We start from the raw sequence: 23,325 nt of genomic DNA, 5'->3' as shown, positions 1-23,325 counted from the left end.
CTCCTGTTTTTCCCGGGAAATCCCTTATTTTGACTTATTTCCCGCTGTCTTCCCGGTTTTTTTTTTATTTTCCCGAAAATATCCCGTATTTTCACATTATATAAAAGTCGGTAGGTCCAGAATTCATGACGCGCCTCTGACAAGAGTTTACAGCAGGAAGTCGGGCCATGAATTCACGTCCCCGCCCTCTCCAGTACAGCAGGTGGCAGTCTAGTAATTACACATTGATTTTAATTGCATGTCTGTGAAGAAGACTGTCAGAACCATAGCGCTAGTCTGACCCATAGATTTACATAGAAGACTAGATTCCTCACCGCGTATTCCAGAACGTCCGCACACGGCGGCCATCTTACCACAGACAAGGGGTATGAACATAGACATCCTATGGGTATGAAGACTTACGCAAGCACAGCCCAGCACTCACATTATGATTTACAGGAAATCAAAGTACTGACTTTGATGACAAGCTGATGTGTGTGTCTGTTTTAATTGTAGATGTTTATATCAGTATGTTTGGTTTTATTTTAACTGCACATTGGAGCCTAGTCAAATGAAATTTCAGTCTTCTGTGCTAACATATATTGACTTTGACATGATAATCAGCTTTGAATGTTCTTTTTGTAAATGTAAAGATATCTTTTTATCCTTGGAAGTATAACCACGTGATTAATTAAGTGCTTTTTTGTCACAAACTACCGTGAGTCGCTGTCACTGTTTTATACTATTACTTACTCGGGCAGTGCATTTGTTATTATGCTATGATGTGAGTTTACATTTGTTATTATGCGATGATGCGAGTTTACATTTGTTATTATGCTATGATGTGAGTGCATTAGGTTTTTGAGGTGGATGAAGTATTTCTGAAGTTTCAGAAGTGAGTAAGCTGTTTATTTAACTTTAGCTTCCCCTACGGCCCTATCACATGTAAAAATATTTTCACTAAAAATTGGAAATAAATTGTATGGTTATTTGTCCTAAGGCCGCAGTTATCCATAAGTATGCAGTGTTAGGCTTCTCACAGCATAGGAATTTCAGCATGCATCCTGTCTTACAGTCTGTAGTATACTGAAATATTTTCGCCAAGCTATGTGTATTTTTTTAAAACATAAAATGATTATTCATCATTAATATCATAAATACATACTTCCATTTTTTTTTTTTTATATAACAAACCAAACCGTTTGAATATTGATTGAAATTTGAGGAAGTTACGGTCATCTGAAAAGTACATATCGCTACCAACACAATGTAATGGGTAAGCCAGCTGTCTGAGGTAAGATGGCCGCCATGTGCGGACGTTCGACTTCGTTGACGGGCAACGGGGACGAGGCATCTAGTCTTCTATGTAAATCTATGGTCTGACCAAGGTCACTGCTTGGAACTTCTCACAAAACTAAAAGATGGTCATAATTCTTTCCTCAGGGAGCGAGTTTCAGTAGACGGCGAGACTAGAGACATGAATAAAGAAAGGAGCGAGGCAAAACCAAAAAAGGTGTATTGCCGCTACTTGCCCAAATGGCAGGACGAATTTAATTTTGTGAAGAAAAGTCAGTTCGATTACCGACTTTCTGAAATTTTCGGAAAGTTCGACTTTCCGAAATTTTCCCTTATTTTGAGTTAAAATCTGGGAAATATCCCTTTTTTTCAAACCTCAAAGTTGACAGGTATGCATCCATGTTCCAGCTTCAGAGTGTCTAATTGACAGCATTTAGGTATCGTACAAGATTATCGTACAAGCTCTAAATGACTGTATTTTGATGAAAAGTATCTTAAACGAGTCATAACCAAGAGAACAAATGTGTAATTTCTGCTGTCACTGCCTCTACTGGCTGCAAGTGGTGCTGCATTCAGGGACGCACCTTAAACATTACGTTCAGACTGCAACCTGAAACGACCCATATCCGATTTGTTGTGAAATCCGATTTTTTTGTTAGGCCGTTCACATTACCAATTATATGAGACTTGTATGCGATCTCCAATATGAACGGAAAACGACCCAAAAGTGTCCCGCATGCGCAAATTGACACATAATAAGCACATCTACGTAATACGTAAACAAAAAAAAAGCGCACTCTTCAAGTTTGCAAGTAAAGCATGGAGACGAGGCGAGACCTGGCGATGTGGTTTTTGTGGTGGCGGCGGAACTCACACAATAATCTGATTAATGTGGGCAGCAGACTAATGAGACCGAAGGTATCAAATTACTGGAAATTTCCAGAACAATCTTATAATCTTGTAATACAGGATGGTTTAAGTTATAAATCAGTTATAGAAACTGTTTTATTTAATCAGGCTAACAGATCAACATCCAGGTCCCTACCAAATCCACCATTAGCTTGATCAATTCTATAAAAGTCTATTTAAGTTCTGAAAACTGTACAAATGTTGTTGTTTTCCACCAAAGAGGCGGGATTAGCCAACGCAGAATAGTGACTTTTGTCTCTTGTTGATGACGTGTAGGTCGCATGAATGCGACCTGTCCGGTCAGACTGCAGTCGCATGTGAAAATAACAGATATGCATCGGAATTAGGACCACATATCCAAGACTACGTTCACACTGCACCCTGAAACGACCCATATCCGATTTTTTTGCCCATATGCGACCTGTATCCGATTTGTTATAGACAATCTGAACAACACAGATCCGATTTTTTTCACATGCGACCCAGGCCGCTTGGATATGTGGTCCTAATTCCGATGCATATCCGTTATTTTCACATGCGACTGCAGTCTGACGGGACAGGTTGCATTCATGCGACCTACACGTCATCAACAAGAGACAAAAGTCACTATTCTGCATTGGCTAATCCCGCCTCTTTGGTGGAAAACAACAACATTTGTACAGTTTTCAGAATTTAAATAGACTTTTATAGAATTGATCAAGCTAATGGTGGATTTGGTAGGGACCTGGATGTTGATCTGTTAGCCTGATTAAATTAAACAGTTTCTATAACTGATTTATAACTTAAACCATCCTGTATTACAAGATTATAAGATTGTTCTGGAAATTTCCAGTAATTTGACACCTTTGGTCTCATTAGTCTGCTGCCCAAAGGTGCAGCAGCCAAATGTGCGAAGTGAAACTAGTGGGGTGTTGGGGCATGGTCCCCCCAGAAACATTTTTTGAAAATAGATGCTCTCAGGTGCATTTTCAGGTTCTCTGAGAGGCAAGGGCGTAGAATTGGCATGGACGGAAGTGATGTGTGCCCACCAATATCCAGCGATTATTGAATTGTCCCCACCAATAATTTCCCTCAAAAAAAAACAACGATCTGTCAACGTCTAGTTCATCTAGAGGTGCAGAAAGAGTTAAATCAGAAAGGGTTGGTTAAATCACGTTCTCTACTGTAGTCTTCGGTTACACATTATAGTTAGTGTGATTGGCTGTGCCTTTCCCCAGCTGTCATGCGAGACTCTGTAGCCACGTTTGGTTGTTAGCAGCGCCAAAACTGGGTAGACTACCAGCGGGATTTACTGTGTAAGACTCAGGTGCAACGTGACACACGGGTGTCATAAGCGAGTAAGGATGGCAGCGAAAAAGAAGAAAGTGGACATAAGGACCTACTTCTCAAAGAAACCTGTGAGTTACTTAAAGTCATGTTCGCTAATGAAATGAGTCTAATAACGTGGCAAGGCTTTGTTGCACAGCATAACATTACATACAGCAGGCTAAAATCGTCAGTAACGTCAGCTATGATGAATAACATGGTTTGGAAACCAACTACACAACAAATTGCCAACTGTCAGTTCTGTTAAAGTCTTACAGAGTACTAGCATGTCTAACTTCGGTTGAAACTCTATGTCAGAGAAAACTGCAGCCTTGTGCAAGGATATTAGTCCTATGCAGGGCCGGTTCTGCCCTAATCTGGACCTGGGTGCAACATCGCGCAACCCCCCCACCCCCCAAAAAACACACACACACACCAGTCTAAATCAGGACAACCATCACATAACTATAACTATAAACATTTTACATCAACTATTTTAACTAAATGGGCTATAATAAATAAGCCTGCAGCCACGGTGGGCTGCCTTAAAAAGTAACCATTCAGTGACACAACTGACAGCCTGCACAGCCACGGCGGGCTGCCTTAGAAAGTAACCATTCAATGACACAACTGACAGCCTGCAGCCATGGCGGGCTGCCTCAGAAAAGTAACCATTCAGTGACACAACTGAAAGCCTGCAGGAGATAGTCCCTGTGTCCTCGATTTCTTCTGTTCGTCTACTAAGCCAAGAAGTATATACTCATTTTGCATTTTCTGCCTCCTTTTTTGTATTTTCGACCCTGCGTTTATTTTCTTTCCTTTTCTGAAAACCCAATTTGTGTCCAGACATTTTGTTCTGCTACCAACGAACTAACTCATCAGGTCTCCTCTCTCGAGCCCGCGATGATTCCCGTGGGAAGGGCAACAATTGATACATTTTTACAAACAACCAATAAACAGCCAATAGGGAGGTTGCAACGTTCAGGCTCTCCTTTGCTCAGAGACACTCAGTAATGCACTTATTCAGGAACAGAGAGAACTCTTTATTTTTTATTTTATCTTATTTTTGGGGGCCCCTCTCCACACCAGTCCCGGGTGCAAATGCTACCGTTGCTACCCTTCCAGAACCGGCCCTGGTCCTATGTCAGGCTAGCCCTTTAATATGTGATGCTTTAGAGTGGGTACATGATCTGGGGTCATTAAGCAAACAATCTGGAAAATTCAAAGCTATGTTTTCAGCGATAGCAGCAGAATCAGAGGGACCATCAGCATCACTCAGACCACTCTGCCCAACCAGGTGGACAGTACGGGGAAATGCTATCAAAGCAGTGCTGTCTCAGTATGACAGTGTTTTGAGTAGCTTAGAGGAGATGGCAGCAACTGGATCTAGCACAAGTGCAAGGGCAAATGGATTGCATGAGACGTTTGAAAAGGGCAAAACAGTGCTTGGGCTTTTTTTGGCCTTGGAAGTTATTGAGGAGTTAGAATGTCTGAACAAGTCCCTGCAGAAACGCACTGCAACTATTGCAGGAATGAGAAGCTCAATAGAGTGTGTCCGATCCACTCTGCAGTTGAAAAGAAATGAAGAAAGATTTCATGAGATTTTTGATAAAGCAGTGGAAATGGTGGACTCCCTTGGCATTGAGCCCATTCAGATTCCTCACCAGAGATGGCCACCAAAACGATACACTGCCAGGGCTAGCCAGCACACTCCCAAGTCACCTGAGGAGCATTACAGAGCAGAGTTTTGCAAAGTGCTGGATAGTGTTGATGTTCAGTTTCAGGAGAGGTTCACCCAACCAGATCTAGGTGTCTTGCAGAAGCTGGAAGAAATTCTGCTCACTGGAGAGGTGGAGGGCATTGTTGATCAGTACCCAGAAATTAACTGGGAGAGCCTAAAAGTTCAGCCAGCCATGTTCAGATCTAAATATACCTTTACATCTACTACAGAAGTGGCTACTATCTTGAGGGGAATGTCATTGGAGGTGAGGGGTCTATTTGATCAAGTCAAAAGCCTTGTCAGGCTGCTTTTAGTCATCCCTGTATTGTTGGCTGAGGCTGAAAGAAGCTTCAGCACTCTCAGAAGACTAAAAACATGGCTAAGGTCAACAATGACCCAAGTGAGATTAAACAATGCTGCTGTATGCCATGTCCACCAGGACAGACTGGACAGTATAGATATAAAAGCAGCAGTTTCTCTCAGTTAACGAGAGGCGAAGGCATGTGTTTGGCTCCTTCACATAGGAGCTGTGAACATTGAGCTGTTGTGGGGTACCAGTAGTCCATGTCTGTTGTGGTAACAATAGTTCATGTTTAAAAATCACAGCTTACTGATTTAAAAGGGGCAATGGCATGTGCCTAAAAATGTATATAAGTTCACAGAGAGACTACTGAAATACTTTTTATTCTGTGATAATGTTCCCTACTTTTATCAATGCTAATTTATAAAAGATGTCAATTGCACTATGGCTGAAGTAATGTTGATAAGCCTTTAGATGTAAACTCACTGTTTGAAACGGGTTGAAATGAGCCTATGTCTTTTAGTTTAATTGAGACATTGAGAAAGAATTTATTTTTTTCTGGGATTTTTACTTTGGTTTTGTGGACAACAGCACCAGGTTATGCAGTGCTCCATGTATTCGTGGCAACACTATCTGAAAATATGTCTTGTACTTTCATTGACACATTGAGAGCAATGTTTTTTTTCTGTGATTACTTAGGCTACTTGATTACTTTGTTGGTTTTGTGGAGGTTATGCAGTGCTCCAGCTACTTTTATTATTGTATAAAAACTGTTTAATTTGCACTGTGGCAGAAGTAAACTGAATTCTAAACAACTCTTTTGTCAGTCACTGGTTTAATTCATACTTTAATGAATTAAAGTATGAATTATGTAGAATTGCAAGTACGTAGAACAGCATATGTTGTATGTAGTCAGTCATTTATTGTTCTATCACGGAGCAGAGATGGAGATGGGTTGGGGGGTAGATTCCTAGGTCCCTACCAATGTCAAGAACAAATCTATGCCCTTGCTGAGAGGTTTTAGATACATGATTATAGGATAGATTTTACCAGTGTTTCAATGATTTCTGACCTAAATAGTATTAATGTATACACATTTGAAATTTCACCTTAAAGTTCAACATGCAAGTTAAACTGTTTTGTTATAGATTACTGAGGTATGTGATAGATTGAAAATCTATGGGGATTCCTTAATTATGTATGATCAAGTAGTGTTGTAACAAAAATATGTATGAAAATATGAACAGTGGTTTGCTCCATCTTATGCAATCCAGTGAAGAGAATCGATCACCATGACCTCCTGTTGATCACAAAGGGATCTGAACCTAAGAACTGACACCTTAAAATAAGTTGCTGTATTACTATAACTGTAGTGATTTAGAATGTTTCTGATGCAATTACCATGATATATGTATAACTAAGATGCTGGTACACTGAAAAGAAAAGTAAGGCAGCTGCATATTATAAAGTTTAAATTTTGGCACATTATTAAATGGACTAGATTAAGATTAAAACATTCTTAAAGGAAAAGAAAACTTAATTCATACATTTAAGTTTGCAGAAAGATTATGTACTTATAAACACATTCATTGTATTCACATTCAATGTAGCATAATTTCGAATAATAATGATAAGCATATTTGGCAGTGTGATGTCACTGTGACCCTTGAACAAAAGAATAATCCGGAGCCTTCTTTTGTTAAATGGATCCCAGTGACATCACACTGCCAAAAATGCTTATGATGATTATTTGAAATTATGCTATATTTGACACATTTGGACAGCTTCACTTAGTGAGAGTGTTTATAAGTACATAATCTTTTTGCAAACCCAAACTAATGAATTAAGTTTTCTACTCCTTTAAAGCAGATTAATTCTCCTTGGCTTTTGCTTGGCCCAATGTTGGGCAACCCTCTCATAGTCCATCTCGCTGTCATCCATGCTGATATGGATCAAATTGTCCAGCAAGTCTTCTCCTAGCTTATTCCTCGCTGGAGTCTTTATTCTCTTTAGGTAGGAGAAGCCTCGCTCACAATCTAAACAGAAGCAGAATAGTCTATCAAATACAACCCCGATTCCAAAAAAGTTGGGACAAAGTGCAAATTGTAAATAAAAACGGAATGCAATAATTTACAAATCTCAAAAACTGATATTGTAGAACATGGACAACATATCAAATGTCGAAAGTGAGACATTTTGAAATTTCATGCCAAATATTGGCTCATCTGAAATTTCATGACAGCAACACATCTCAAAAAAGTTGGGACAGGGGCAATAAGAGGCTGTAAAAGTTAAAGGTACAAAAAAGGAACAGCTGGAGGACCAAATTGCAACTCATTAGGTCAATTGGCAATAGGTCATTAACATGACTGAGTATAAAAAGAGCATCTTGGAGTGGCAGCGGCTCTCAGAAGTAAAGATGGGAAGAGGATCACCAATCCCCCTAATTCTGCACTGACAAATAGGGGAGCAATATCAGAAAGGAGTTCAACAGTGTAAAATTGCAAAGAGTTTGAACATATCATCATCTACAGTGCATAATATCATCAAAAGATTCAGAGAATCTGGAAGAATCTCTGTGCGTAAGGGTCAAGGCCGGAAAACCATACTGGGTGCCCGTGATCTTCGGGCCCTTAGACGGCACTGCATCACATACAGGCATGCTTCTGTATTGGAAATCACAAAATGGGCTCAGGAATATTTCCAGAGAACATTATCTGTGAACACAGTTCATTGTGCCATCCGCCGTTGCCAGCTAAAACTCTATAGTTCAAAGAAGAAGCCGTATCTAAACATGATCCAGAAGCGCAGACGTCTTCTCTGGGCCAAGGCTCGTTTAAAATGGACTGTGGCAAAGTGGAAAACTGTTCTGTGGTCAGACGAATCAAAATTTGAAGTTCTTTATGGAAATCAGGGACGCTGTGTCATTCGGACTAAAGAGGAGAAGGACGACCCAAGTTGTTATCAGCGTTCAGTTCAGAAGCCTGCATCTCTGATGGTATGGGGTTGCATTAGTGTGTGTGGCATGGGCAGCTTACACATCTGGAAAGACACCATCAATGCTGAAAGGTATATCCAGGTTCTAGAGCAACATATGCTCCCATCCAGACGATGTCTCTTTCAGGGAAGACCTTGCATTTTCCAACATGACAATGCCAAACCACATACTGCATCAATTACAGCATCATGGCTGCGTATAAGAAGGGTCCGGGTACTGAACTGGCCAGCCTGCAGTCCAGATCTTTCACCCATAGAAAACATTTGGTGCATCATAAAATGGAAGATACGACAAAAAAGACCTAAGACAGTTGAGCAACTAGAATCCTACATTAGACAAGAATGGGTTAACATTCCTGTCCCTAAACTTGAGCAACTTGTCTCCTCAGTCCCCAGACGTTTACAGACTGTTGTAAAGAGAAAAGGGGATGTCTCACAGTGGTAAACATGGCCTTGTCCCAACTTTTTTGAGATGTGTTGTTGTCATGAAATTTAAAATCACCTAATTTTTCTCTTTAAATGATACATTTTCTCAGTTTAAACAGTTGATATGTCATCTATGTTCTATTCTGAATAAAATATGGAATTTTGAAACTTCCACATCATTGCATTCCGTTTTTATTTACAATTTGTACTTTGTCCCAACTTTTTTGGAATCGGGGTTGTAAATCAGTCGGCTTTGTCCGTCTGGTGGGGGACAACATCGGCAGCCAATGAGATGGCTTATAATGAATCGGAAAATTCCGGGATGTCTGACGCTTTCTTTCGATATTTTTATTGGACGGTTTGAACACATGATCTTGACATCACCAACATATTACAGTTTGTTTACATCATACCACGCGGACATATTACTTTGACGGAATCAACACAAACATTGGAAAAAAAGACCGCTTGTTTAACACAAATATCAATCAGTATGTAAATGGATCTGTTATTTGCTCTCCTATGTATCTAGTTACTTGTGGGTAGGAAATTTAATGTATCGGTATAAATCTAAGCGTATCGGATTTTAGCTAAAGTGACTAAGCGTATCAGCAGGCAGAGCAAGCATATCGGGCCTGATATGCTAAAATGCTTTGGGGAAAACCATGCAAATGAGTGACACCTCATCTCATTATCTCTAGCTGCTTTATCCTGTTCTACAGGGTCACAGGCAAGCTGGAGCCTATCCCAGCTGACTACAGGCGAAAGGCGGGGTACACCCTGGACAAGTTGCCAGGTCATCACAGGGCTGACACACAGACACAGATAACCATTCACACTCACACCTACGGTCAATTTAGAGTCACCAGTTAACCTAACCTGCATGTCTTTGGACTGTGGGGGAAACTGGAGCACCCGGAGGAAACCCACATGGACACGGGGAGAACATGCAAACTCCGCACAGAAAGGCCCTCGCGGGCCACGGGGCTCGAACCCAGACCTTCTTGCTGTGAGGCGACAGCGCTAACCACTACACCACCGTGCCGCCTGAGTGACATAAAAGAAAGAAAATATGGATGTTAGAAACTATTTACACTGTGATGTTTAGATGTTGTACATTTGTTGCATCTTTCCTCTGCGCTGTAGATTTGAGTTTATAATTTCCCACAACACAGGAAGGCAGCAACTGATGCACATACAGGTTGTAATAATATGAAGTGTCACACAACGATCAGATTAATGTACATTATGGGACTATTGATGGTATATAGTACAAATGGCAAAATTATTGTACAAATATGATAATTGCTATATATCTGGCAATGCTGCTAACAGTTCTCTAAAGACATATAAACATGTCAAATTGCCTTGTGGGAGTTTTAGGTTTTCTGGCGGGACCATCTATAAATGCAGGTTATCCATTCAAGCATAGGCTGTGAACTTGGAGGCTTAATTTTTGTGAGCTGCTAAAATGCCTGGTTTGGCCAGTAAATTAAGAGAGCTGACAGAAGGGGAAAAATTATTTAAAAAACATCACAAACTGGGGGCGGCACAGTGGTGTAGTTGTTAGGGCTGTCGCCTCACAGCAAGAAGGTCCAGGTTCGAGCCCCGTGGCTGGCGAGGGCCTTTCTGTGCGGAGTTTGCATGTTTTCCCCGTGTCCGCGTGGGTTTCCTCCGGGTGCTCCGGTTTCCCCCACAGTCCAAAGACATGCAGGTTAGGTTAACTGGTGACTCCAAATTGACCGTAGGTGTGAGTGTGAATGGTTGTCTGCGTCTATGTGTCAGCCCTGTGATGACCTGGCGACTTGTCCAGGGTGTACCCTGCCTTTTGCCCATGGTCAGCTGGGATAGGCTCCAGCTTGCCTGCGACCCTGTAGAACAGGATAAAGCGGCTAGAGATAATGAGATGAAATGAGACATCACAAACAGATTAAATGGCTGCAAAAGAAAAAAAATACTACAAAGGAAGGTTAAATGCAGTTTATGTCGCCATAAAATGAAGCTGAAGCTATGGAGAGATTGTGTGGACCGATTTGAATGGTAGGTATCTTTAAAAAATATATTATTACTAATTATTACTATTATTATTTAATAATAATATATTAAAAAGATATTACTAATAAGAACTACTCTCACTGAATTGACTTAAATGTGGTGTGTGTGTGTGTGTGTGTGTGTGTGGTTAGCCTCTCTACTATAGGGTAGTACAACACTGACCATAATTAATACCTCGATGTCATTCATGACCCTATTTTTCTTATTGTCTATTATTCTTATTTATTCTTATTCATCCAGGAGGTGTTGATGGGACAACTACAGGGGGAAAGCAGTAAGGAAGTAAATTCAACACAAGTTGATTTTTGCAAGATCAAAAATCTCCCTGTTTAACTGGATGAGATTTGTGTACAGGTTAGACTAATAATATCTATGTTGTGTTTTGATGTTTGTATCTCTGTTGCCAGTTATTAAGAACACCAATGACCGATTACCCTTAGGGAAAATGTATTTATTTATGTATTGACCATGTGGCTTGTGTTGTAGGCCTACTGTATCTTGAATCATTGGGTTATGATGGAACACATTTTCTACTATGTATTTCAAGATTTTCCCAAGGACTGAGGTTACGCCAGATTGACCTCATTATGGACGATGTTGCCAGGTCCTCAGCAACCCTGTGAAAGATGTCCCAAAAAGTAAGAGAGGCCTGCACAATGGCAATGGACAAGCCGTGATGAGTAAAAGGACAGCGCATGGGGGAGGAGATACTTTGTTCTGATTGATGAGAGTCACTTCAGACATAAAAGAAAGGCAAGTATAATTTTAAGTATTAACAAGTTATTAAGCTGGTCATCATGACCATGTCACTATTGTGGAAAAATATGGACCCAGTATATTCAATCATGATTAATGAAAATGAGGGTTTTTTTTAACCTTTATTTTACCAGGAGAGAAGACCCATTGAGATTAATAATCTCTTTTACAAGGGCGTCCTGGCCAAGAGGCAGCACAGGTTACAAAATTAAAATTAAAATTTACAGGAGTTTGATTTAAAAAAAAAAATCATTTAAAACAGTTACAAATCAGAGATGCCGTCTCAAGTGCTCTCAGTCTGGAGTTAAATCGCTCAACGGAATAAGTTATTTTATTTTTAGGTCCTTTTGCAGCTTGTTCCAGGTGGTGGGGGCAGAGAAAACAAAAGCTCTCTTTCCCTGCTCTGTGCGGACGGATGGGACAAAGAGCAGCAAATGATCATTGGAGCGCAAGCCATAAAAGTCAAGGTTCCTCAGTGTGATTAGATTACTGATGTACGGTGGCAGTAGTCCAAGTATTGCCTTGTATATAAAGGTATACCAGTGAGTCAGCCTCCTGGTAGACAGTGATGGCCATCCAACTCGGGGAATATAGTTTGCAGTGATGGGTCAAGGCCCTACAATTAGTGATGAACCTCAGGGCAGCATGATACACAGAGTCAATCTTACTCAGGCATTGAGCTGAAGCATTCATGTACAACAAGTCTCCATAGTCTAAAATAGATAAACAGGTTGCAGCGACAAGGCACTTCTTAACATCAAAAGAAAAACAAAATTTATTTCTAAATAAAAAAAACAGCTTCAGTTTAAGTTTCATAACAAGATTTTCAATGTGGGCTTTGAATGTCAGGGTGTCATCAAGCAGGATACTAAGATATTTATATGAGTGGACCACCTCTATTTCATTTCCCTCATGAGTGAATACTGTGTCATCAAGTCCTATAAGCTCAACTGAAAAGCTGGAGAAATCCAGTGACTGCTGTGAAAGGGCAGCTGACAACAAGGGAAAGACCATGTGACAGCTTGGAAAGACAGCTGACAGGAAGGAAAGACTCCACGGGGCTATCATGGATTAGCTATCCATGATGGCAGGCTCCGTCACTTGTTAAGTGAACAAAGGCCACCCTTCATTGCTACGAAAAGTCCAAAGAGGAAAACACCCCCAGAGTCTGCGAGAGCGGGGGCGGAAGAAGACTCATCAGCTGGCAGCTCGGTACCTGACCCTGGAATGAACAAGATGACGAACCAAAGAATCAGCACAAAACAAGTACCATCAGCTGAAGGACTAGAACTCCAAGTATGTAGCTGTGGCTGGTCCAAGGTAACATCTATTAGAGGCCTAAGAATACATCAAGGGCGGATGAAGTGCTTGAATGTGAGGCCGGGACCTCGCATTGACCAGTATCTTCTGAGAGACAGGTCAAGTCAGGCGAGTGAATCAGCGGCAGGACTCAACCCATAGTCCAATGAGCATCAGTACCCCAGAGGCTGAATGTACCTCAAGCACAACATCAGAGAACTTGGAACCAAGTCACTTGCAACCAGCATTGGAGAAGAACATTCAAGGCTACAAACCCCAGGTTAAGTGGCCGAAGTCCAACAGCAAGAAAGAGTGGGAAACAATTGATGCAGACCTAATCAAGATCCTCGACGGAACCAGCGGAACAGTGGAAAAGAAACTGGAGAAAATGGGAGATCTGATCTACTTCTACGGAGCAGAAAGGTTTGGAACAAAAGTGAAAGGAAAGAAGAATAGGACATCAATAATCCCTCCCATGTCCAGACGGCAAAAAGAGATCCAGCTCCTAGTTAGAGAAAGAAGGGAGCTGAGGAAGCGCTGGAAGAAAGCGTCACCAGATGAGAGAGTGGGCATCGACTTCCTGCAAATAGACCTGAAGGGGCGCCTGGGAAGATTGCGGAGAGCCGAAAATCTCAGAACTCGACGCAAAAGGAAGGAAAAGGCGAGAACATCATTCTACAGTGATTCATTCAGATTTGTGAAAGGGCTTTTCACAAAGGAGAAGAGTGGGTCACTGATGGTCCCCAAACGGGAGTTAGAAGACCACCTGAAAACAACTCACACAGACAGCCAAAGGTTTGAACAGCGGGAGATACCACCAGACATGCCGCCCATTCCTCAACCAGGATACCAACTTGATGATAGTCCCCCTAGGTGGGGTGAGGTTGTGGAAGCAGTGAAGAAGGCAAGAGCAGCCTCAGCTCCAGGACCTAACGGAGTTCCATACCGGCTGTATAACAACTCCCCAAATGTCTTGCGGTTGCTGTGGAAACAAATGAGGGTGATGTGGACAAAGCAGACCATCCCAAAGGCATGGCGAAGAGCAGGAGGAGTGCTAATTCCCAAGGAGAAGGATGCCTCAAACATCGGCCAGTTCCGGCAGATTAACCTGCTAAATGTGGAAGGGAAGGTCTTTTTTAGCATTGTTGCTAAAAGATTGACAATGTACCTGAAAGAAAACAACATGATAGACACATCTGTGCAGAAAGCTGGGATACCTGGGTTCTCAGGATGCTTAGAGCATACAAGCATGATATGGCACCAGATCCAATCAGCCAGAAGGGAAGGAAGAGACCTGCACGTCCTGTTCCTGGACCTTGCCAATGCCTTTGGATCCATCCCCCATTCTCTCATCTGGACAGCCTTTGACTTCTTCCACATCCCAAATACCATCACAAACCTGGTGAGGAACTACTTCCAAGATCTGCAATTCTGTATCCAAACAACAGAATATACAACATCATGGCAATCCTTGGAAGTGGGAATAATGGCCGGATGTACCATCTCCCCTCTAGCCTTCACCATGGCAATGGAGGTGATCATTCGAGCCTCCAAATGGGTTGTGGGAGGAGAACGTCTGCAATCTGGACATCGGCTACCCCCCATTCGTGCATACATGGATGATTTGACCACCTTGACCTCAACCGTGGCATGTACAAAGCAACTATTGGGAAAACTTCAGGTCAACATTGACTGGGCACAGATGAAGTTTAAACCCAGTAAGTCCAGGAGCATATCCATCGTCAAGGGAAAACTTGTGGACCAGAGGTTTTACATCAAGGAGACACCCATTCCGCTGGTATCAGAACTGCCTGTGAAGAGCCTGGGGCGCTGGTACGATGCCAGCCTAAAAGACTTTGACCAGGCTGACCAGCTGAGGAAAGAAACCATCAAAGGCCTGGCCAGCATAGACAAGACCTTGCTTCCTGGGAAGTTAAAACTGTGGTGCCTGCAGTTTGGACTGTTCCCTCGCCTGATGTGGCCCCTGATGGTATATGAGATTCCCATTACCAAAGTTGAGAAGCTTGAGAGGACAGTCAGCTCATATATCAAGAAGTGGCTTAGCCTCCCACGCTGCCTCAGCAACATCAACTTATATGGACATGGTGCCCTGGATTTGCCCGTCTCTAGCCTCACAGAGGAGTTTAAATGCACCAAAGTGAGGCTAAACATGACCCTGATCGACTCCCAAGATGACAGGATTCAGTTGGCTGCTCCCAGATTGGCAACTGGGAGGAAATGGATCCCATCTGAGGCTGTAGAGCAAGCAAAATCTGCTCTCAGGCATAGAGACATTGTAGGCCAGATACAGCATGGAAGAGGTGGGCTTGGGCTTGGGACAAGCAGACCCACATGGCACAAAGCAACGTCAACCCAGAAGAGAAAGCTGGTTGTGGCCGAGGTGCGACAACAAGAGGAGGCAGACAGATGCGCAAAGGCAATCTCGCAGTCCAAACAGGGCCAGTGGACTAGCTGGGACAGCCTGGAACATAGGAAGCTCAACTGGAGGGGTCTCTGGGAAATGGAAGGGAGCCAAATCAGCTTTATCGTCAAAGCCACCTATGACGTTCTTCCCACACCCACAAACCTCAACCAGTGGTTTGGTGAAGATCCCTCTTGTATGCTCTGTCAAACTCCTGCAACTCTGAGGCACATCCTCACTGGCTGTAAAACCAGCTTAGCCCAGGGCCGCTATACTTGGAGACACAGCCAGGTGTTACGACAACTGGCCATCTCTCTGGAAGGAAGGAGAATCAGCACCAACGCCCTCCCTCCCTCAGTGCCTGGATGTATAACCACCACAACATTTGTGAGAGCAGGACAACTCCCAGCAAAACCTGCAGCAAGAGTGGAACCAACCCTCTTGGATAGTGCCCGGGATTGGAGAATGCAGGTTGACTTGGACCAGAGACTCATCTTTCCACCTGAGATTGTTACAACTAATCTCAGGCCAGACCTGGTCTTATGGTCAACCTCACAGAAGTCAGTTTTCATTGTGGAGCTAACTGTACCCTGGGAAGGTGCAGTTGGTGAAGCATATGAGTGGAAACGACTGAAGTACTCCGACTTAATAGCCGACGCCGAACAACGTGGGTGGCGTGCCCAGGTGCTTCCTGTCGAGGTTGGCTGTAGAGGATTTGTTGCTACATCTACAACCAAGCTTTTGAAGGTAATGGGAGTGAGAGGACAAGCCTTCCAACAAGCTGTCAAGTCACTGTCAGGAGCTGCTGAAAGGAGCAGCAACTGGATATGGATGAAGAGAAAGGACTGCAACTGGGCTGCAAGATGACCATCGAGGGGTAAAAGCAGAGGGGGGGCACATCTGGGATGCCAGATGTTGCCGTTGAGCCCTTTGGAGGTGTCATGGGCCTTTCAACGAAACACCAATGATGGAGGGTGCCCACCTGAAGACCCCCGTGAAGCATTTATCCCTCTAGCCCTAACCACTCACCAAGTGCTGATTAGTTAAGAGATTGTACCATCAAGTCCTATAAGCTCAACTGTGGGATGTTTAACAGTCCCTTCCTTGGCTTTGAAAACAACATTTGTTTAGTCTTGTCCGCGTTAAGTACTAATTTTAGCTATAGAAATGCATGCTGGATCACATCAAAGGCCTTCTGCAGGGATTCAACAGCATTAGTAGGGGATGACCCACAGCAGTAAATGATTATGTCATCGGCATGCATCTTTGCATCAGACACATTTTGACCCACGTCATTTATATACATAATGAATAGGAGGGGACCTAATATAGAACCCTGTGGCACCCCCTTGTGGACACTCACAAATTCTGAACACAAGTCATCATAGTTACATCCAACTTCTGCTCACATCATTAATATATCTGATTCAATGTCTTCCTTCTTATTTTGCCATTTTTTCCAAAACACAGTATGGAAGGGGCAGAATGGCTGGGAGCTAGAAGAGGAGGAAGTGGGTCTTGGGCATGCTGGGGGTGCAGTGCAATGGGAAAAGGCCAGGGAAACCTGTGCTCTGCTTAGTGGAGCAAAGAACGAGGAGGGAACTGGTGCCAATAATTGCTCACCATGCAAGGAGGGGGTCGAGCATCATTAGTGATGAATGGCAAGCCTACAGAAATGCTCTGCATCAGCTTGGCTACAGGCATTACACAGTGAACCACAGTGTAGCACATGTAGATCTAGAAATAGGGACCCACACCCAGCATATTGAAAGGGCCTGGAGAACATACAAGGAGAGGGTGTGGGGAGTGAGGGGAAATCACACTGAGCAGCTATTTAAATACCGTTCTTTGTCCTTTGTTCTTCTGTAGCACAGATGCAACAGCGTTTCTTTCACTCGTGGAAACCCACCACCAGAGAGAAGGAATTTCGATTCCGCTGCGGGTTTAAAGCACAGTCGTGACATCACTGTATTTGGCATCCGGTATCATCTCTGTATCCAATTCAACAGCATTACAGGGAGTCAAAACAATGGGCGGAGATAGAACATGGCATCGAGTACAGGGATTGGTGTGTTCAATGCTGTACAGTGAAAGGGAATTGGTTACTATGGCTACGGCATGGCAGTCCATCCCTACATCCCCCCTTTTGGTCTCAAGACTGGGGTTCTTCCATAGTCCTTGAGAGCAACAGAAGGCTGTATAGTCCATGTCCATAATCCATTCACGCTCTTTCAGTCCTGAAAACATTAGCAGTTTATACAGGCTTTGGCATCTGGGCACATATAAGGCTGTGAGCATCTGGGCAAATGATATGTCTACTACTCGTGTAACTAAGCAACACTAAGTAACTTTGAGGTAGTCCACACTTTAAAAGGTTACATTTCAAATACATTTTCAAATACATTCAACACATTTCAAGTATATTTTCAAGTATACCTGGAAAGACAAACAAAGAGGTGTTAGTTATAGGAGTTAGCAAGCCTACTCTTTGGGAAGGTTAGCGACGGCCTGCGATGAGGGGGTGTACCACACACTGCAGTGCTTCCAGCTGTTGGGTACATTGACGATGGAGTCAAGTTTGGTTTGTAGTGTTTGTATAGCATGTGCGCAATTCCTGCTATGAATGACCCAGCCACTGAGGAGGAGTCCCAGGACAACCAGACTGACAGGATGGCCTAGATTAGATGACTGTCTGATTAATTGGTTAGAGAATATGGTTTTTAGTCCAGCTGGTTCCAGATTGAACTTTACCATTTCAGTCCCTTCAGCCAGGAGCTGCTGTTGAAGGGTGTCATCAATGCTCAGGTCGTGACCTTGGGACACATCTATCATTTTAATTTCAGTCTCATATCTAACAGGGTTGAGGTGATGTAACACAATGTCATCTATATGAATGGTAGCTCCCTGTGGGACATTGAGGAACACTGTCTGGTTGGGAATTTTCATTCTAGTGACTGTGTCATGCCAGGTGTAAGACATCAGGATTTCAGTGTTTGGGGTGTTAGCTATCCGTCGATTACCTACTCTTTCTACTCTAGTTTCAGCGCTCTCATCCTTGATGGACATACTACCGATGCACTTTTGTTCAAGGGCATCAGTTCTCAGTCCACACAAATGCTCAGTTGTGTCCCTAATGAATGGGTTGCTTGGGCAGACCCAGTGTATATCTTTGGTAGAGGTGCACATGTTCAAGTTAGGGATGAGGTAGAGAGATGGACTGTCATTGTGGTATGCTAACATGGGTGGTGTTTTGATATGTATGTGGATGTTGTCTTTCCAGAAGCCTATGTCTAGAACAGATTTCAACCTATAGATGTTCTGTCTCTCAATGATGGGTAGATTAAGTATGAATCCTATTTCCAGGTCTTGTGGGTTAACAAATATGGGAATAGCACTGCCAAGACTATATGCCAGGTGTACTTGTGAGGTGTATACATTAGTGGTGGTAGTAGCTTTCAGTATGTTCTCGACCATGATAAGAGGAACTAGGTAAGGAGGGATTTTTCCACCACTTAAGTTGTTAACTGAGCTACTAACTTCTCTCAGCAAGTCCTACATCAGATCTCTAATTACATGCACATAGGTTATATCTGACTGTACAATTCCTGACAATGTGTCTAAAGCGTGCAGGGTGTTATTTATTAATGCTGAGTGCATGTTGACTGTGAGAATGGTTCCCTGCAGGGTTCTGCCTAGGCCCTGCAGCTGGTCCTGTTGGACAAGCAGCCTCTGTTGGATTTCTGGGTGAATACTTAACGGTGGTGCATGCCTATGGGGTTAACAAGGCATGCAAGGTAAAAATAAAAAAAAAGGTGGAGTGAGGCCACTACAGGTTATCCACCCCCCTTTGGACTGGGGAGACCCCACTGGGGTGGTCCCTTGCCATGGGGACCATAAACTAGCAAACCTTTCTCCATTTTCAGGCAATGCCGCAAGTTCAGAAAGTGACTTAAATCTGGAGATTGCTGCAGCATGGGTGCCGTGATGGGAAACTCCTGGGGGTCTGTGACAAACTGTCAGATTCTTTGGATCACTGGGTCTCTTTCCTGCATAGAAACTAAGTCAGCATTGCCGGGCTGTCGACCTAGACAGACGGTCTGCAACTTAGTGTTGGAGTTCTCGCAACTCTCTTTGGCTTGTCGGCAGGTAATGGCATTTACCGCGTAACTCTGTTTATCGGGGTCGAATTGCTTGATGTCCTTTGCAAAGGAGTCAAGCTGGCGCATACGGAGGCCAGGGGAACGGTTCTTTTGGGTCCTCTGGGACCTTTGGGGACGTTCGCTCTCTGAGCTACTTGATGATGAGTTTGATGGAGGGGGATACCTCACATGGTACTCATCAGAAGAGGAGAAGGAAAAGAAAGTGTGTTCATAGGTGGGGTTTACCACTGAATACTTCTTATTCTCCTTCTCCCTTTTAATGGTCAGGAGCTTTGGGGGCCCCTCGAGTGCAGATGGGCGTGATTCCGCTCCACCGGGATTGCGAGAGGGGGCAGCAACCTGGCACTTTGGTTTGGAAAGGGGGGGCATTTGGCGACTGACCAAGAAATCTTTGGAGTCTGTGTCAGACTCGGCCCCTCTCCTGGCTCTGTTTCTGCCTTTGCCTCCATGGATGGTGCATGAAGCACCGCTTGGGCCCTGGCACACGTTTTATGACTTTCTTCCTGGGCCTGGCCATTGGCAGCTTTCCTGCTAGACCGTTCAGCTAGCTGGAGTCTATTGGCACACTCCTCTCGCGAATCATTGGTAAGCTTGAGTTCATTGCGCAGGGTCTGATTCATTGTGTTTAACTGGTTGCGGCTAGCGCTCAGCTCCTTGTTCTCCCCCCGGAGCGTTTCCAGCTCCAAATGGGTACGTTGGTGATGGAGCAGAAATAACTTGCCTACCACCTCTTGGATGGTGATGACACCGCGTTGGGGATTCTGCACGTATTGTATCAAGCTGTCAATCTCTGTCTGACACTCATCCTGGGTTAATTGCCCAAGCTCTTCCCTTTCCTTAGGAGAGATTTTGAGGAGATCAGAGACAAAAAGTCAGAGAGGGGGATGGGTTCCAGAGGAGGAAGGTTATCCTCCTCACCTCCTGACGTATGTGGGGTATTATGGCGGCTCATCCTGACTGCCTGGTTTGGGCATGGACCTACACCTGATGAGCTAGTGACGTGGGCACTATTTCTCAGTCTACCCCTTTTAATGTAAGCTAATGTCATGGCTACAAGGCGACAACAGACAGGCTGTGCTCAAACAGCGAAAATAAGAAAATGCACAGGTGAGGCTTCTAACCTGTGGCTCTTGTTTACTATCTCTCTCTCTCAAAATATGCCAACTAACTATGGTAACTGTACTTGTTTCTACCAATGGCTACTGGTGATACAGTCACTTACTCCCTACTAGCTGTGTTCCCAGTATGACTGACACATAAGACTGTTAGTTAAACAACACTATCACCACACTGCAATTAGCCCAAAATAACACTCTGGTATAGCCTTGGCAATTCCACTTGACTAGCCTATTACTGAGTAGAGGCCTGGAATGGCTCAACACTAAATTTATCCGTTATTGCTACAAAAATCACTGAAGCCAACAATACCAATCCTCACAAGTGGCTTGCTAGGAAACATCATCATGGTCCCCTAGGTCGACTACTTCATGACATTAGAAAAATAAAGTGCAGCTAGTCAGAAGAAAATAGACAACACAACAGAGAAACCATGTCAGTGTACAGGCTGTTGAAAATCAGTGCACTGTTATTGTTATATTGGTTATTGTGTTCATTTTAATAAAATGTATTATACTCTTATACTCCTAATTCTATCACTGTTTGATGTCAGAAAGAATGATGGATCCCAAAGTTGCCAAGAACATTTGTAACGTGATGACAAAGTCTACAAATCTTTAGCAAACATTATTAGATATTTGTTAATGATGAATAGGGTTCACTTTACATTAAGGGACACAATAACATCTGCAAATGATTTATAGATTTTTTTTATGAATGTTTAACAAATCATTTGTTAAACATGAATAGACAAGTTAGTAATTGCTTTGTGTCTGTATTCCTAAAAGCCAGATCATTCATAAAAGGAGAATAAAAAGCCTACAAATCATTTATAAAAACATTAACAGACATTTGTAAATAATGAACAGGGTTCACTTTAGATTAAGGGACATAATAACATCTGCAAATGATTTAAAGACTTTTTTATGGATGTCTAACAAATCATTTGTTAAACATGAATAAACAAATGGTGGTACTGTTTTTTTTAATGCATCTACACTTTCATTTGATCATCATATGGAAAAAACTGATCTACATATCATTTATGATATTAAAGTAGTACATTTACAAATGATGTACTAATCAGTTATAAACGTATAGACATAGTTTGATAATAAGCAGTTCGTTATCAATGATTTTTCTAGAAATGCTTTGGGCTGCAACAAAAATTTAACACGATTTATACTGTCTTACTAAATGTTTAACAAATAATTTATTAACCATGAAAAACTCAATACGTGTAGTTTTAATCAAAGAATATTTTCTTAAAATCATTCAAAAATGTTTTCCTACACATTAAATAACATGAGTTTATGATGAATAAATCATGTGCAAACAATGCTGATAATGTCTTTTAATAATGCATAAATCATATATGTTGTACAGCTTAATTTATAAATTATTATTAAATCATTTACAAATGTATATAAATGGTTTATTCATGATTAGTTTATTATCTACTAATAACTTATAAATGTCTTGTAACTTACGTTATAAATGGCTTATTCATGTTTAGTTCATTATCTACTAATCACTTACAAATGTCTTACAAATGATTATTATAAAGTGTTACCTATAATTTCTCCATGATCTTAGAATATTTATTTATTGATTGAATGATTGATTGCAGGCTAATGCAGTTGTGTGTGTCAGGCCCATTAAATATTGGAATGAGAGAGAGTTTCGAAACTAACAAAGATATATTCCAAAGTCTGATCTGCTGACCCTTGTAACACAGAGCCTAGCACAAAGATAACTGTGGCCACAGAAACCTTAACATGTTTTAAAGCTCTAAATAGTAATCTTGAGGTATAAAATAATCCTACAAGACAAATGCCTGGCTGCTCCAGAACACCAAGCTGCCAACAGCTTTGTTTTTATAGAGATAGTCACACTTCTTAATGATGACCAAATCTTGTGCATTTCATGAGTAACACCTACCTGCTTATTACTCTCTTAATGATTGTGGAAGTAGGAAAGTGTACATATTTTTTTCCCCAGCTAGTTTCAGAAAGTTGGTTTACTTTTGAGGAAAACTAACGACATATTGATTTTTTTTTTTTTTTTTGTCACCGGAGTTTATCTGTTTGTTTATAGAAGTCAGTGAAGACCACACAATTATTTATTACAAACCTGATAAATAAAAACCTAGAATTGGAGGAGGGTGTACCTCCTTTTTCCCATGACTGCATATGTTAGAACAATTATCCAGCTCTCATTTTTTCATTTTTGCTGCTGCTCAGTATTTTTCAACTTTTGGAATTTCTTTCTTTCGTTATGCCTGTAAGGGGTAAGGGTCTGATTGGAACACTGGGAGTACATCCTGAAAGGGGCTAGAATGATGATCTTCCTCATGTATAGTTCTCTCTCTCTAGCCCTCTCTTAAATGGGACTTTAATAATAAACAAAAACAGTATTAGCTTATTGTCCTTATTGTACTTTGATGAGGATAACACAAAACTCTCCCAATTATATCTCCTTTCACATGACAGATACCAACCACAGAGGATGAAGACTACCATGAGCTTCTTCCAAGGCATGTGAAGCCAACTGACCACACCTTCTCAAACTGCTGCTCATGCAA

This window comes from Neoarius graeffei, chromosome 23, assembly GCF_027579695.1.
Source record: "Neoarius graeffei isolate fNeoGra1 chromosome 23, fNeoGra1.pri, whole genome shotgun sequence".
Taxonomy (NCBI): Eukaryota; Metazoa; Chordata; class Actinopteri; order Siluriformes; family Ariidae; genus Neoarius; species Neoarius graeffei.
The sequence above is the reverse complement of the archived record's forward strand: the minus strand, read 5'-3'. Positions refer to the sequence as shown.